This window comes from Belonocnema kinseyi, chromosome 4 (assembly GCF_010883055.1).
Source record: "Belonocnema kinseyi isolate 2016_QV_RU_SX_M_011 chromosome 4, B_treatae_v1, whole genome shotgun sequence".
Lineage (NCBI taxonomy): Eukaryota > Metazoa > Arthropoda > Insecta > Hymenoptera > Cynipidae > Belonocnema > Belonocnema kinseyi.
Window position 1 is genome coordinate 12,211,964 of NC_046660.1, and position 1,025 is coordinate 12,212,988.

The window sequence follows — 1,025 nt, forward strand, 5'->3', positions numbered from 1 at the left end:
TATTTTCAGTTTTGTTTTAAACTTCAAAATTTATAGCCATAATAATAAATGCTTTTATTATATTTCAAATAAGTGAAAAGTGTGGAATTTTTATTTATAAATGACAATTGGAACATTATTAATTCGCAAAAAATTCAATTAATATAAAATTATAAAATAATAAATAAGATAATGAAATATTTTTTAAGATTCCTGGCAAATTTTTAAATGATTTTTAATTTTGTAAAATAAAATGGAGAATATTTTAAAACATTTCAAGAGATTTTTAGGCATCAAAGCAGAATCTGGAACATTTTAAAGCAATTAAAAAAAAATTTCGGGTTTTAAAAAATGTTTGAGAAAATTCTAATCATTTGAAAGTATTAAAAATAATTTAAAATTTTGAAGCATTTTGAAAAAATATAAACAAAATGTAGATTTTTGAAAATTAAAAAAAAATCTAGTAGCGGAAAGCATTAACATCAAATTGAAACTTTATAAACTATTTTCAGTTTTGTTTTAAACTTCAAAATTTATAGCCATAATAATAAATGCTTTTATTATATTTCAAATAAGTGAAAAGTGTTGAATTTCTATTTATAAATAACAATCGGAAAATTATTAATTCGCAAAAAATTTAATTAATATAAAAAAATGCATATTTTTTAAGATTTCAAACAGAAAGTTTAGGAGCCTTCTTTTATGAATATTGAAATGTTTCAAAAAAATAAAAAGATTTTCTTAAGATTCTTAGGAAAATTTTAAATATACTTTTCAAAATTCTTAGGATTTTTAAAGGTTTCAAAATAATACAATAATTTTTAGGATTCTTGGCAAATTTTCAAATGATTTTTCATTTTGTAAAATAAAATGGAGAATGTTTTAAAAAATTTCAAGAGATTTTTAGGCATCAAAGAAGAATCTGGAACATTTTAAAGCAATTAAAAAAAAAATTACGGGTTTTAAACAATGTGTGAGAAAATTCTAATCATTTAAAAGGATATTTAAAAGTTTTAAAAATAATTTAAAATTTTGAAAGATTTAAA

At 18.4% G+C, this 1,025-nt stretch overlaps 1 protein-coding gene across 1 annotated transcript in view; it reads right to left on the minus strand.

Moving 5' to 3' along the window:
• Window positions 1–1,025, minus strand: part of LOC117171245 (lysophospholipid acyltransferase 7) — a 50,526-nt gene that overhangs the window by 600 nt on the left and 48,901 nt on the right. The gene's annotated exons all lie outside the window — the stretch shown is intronic.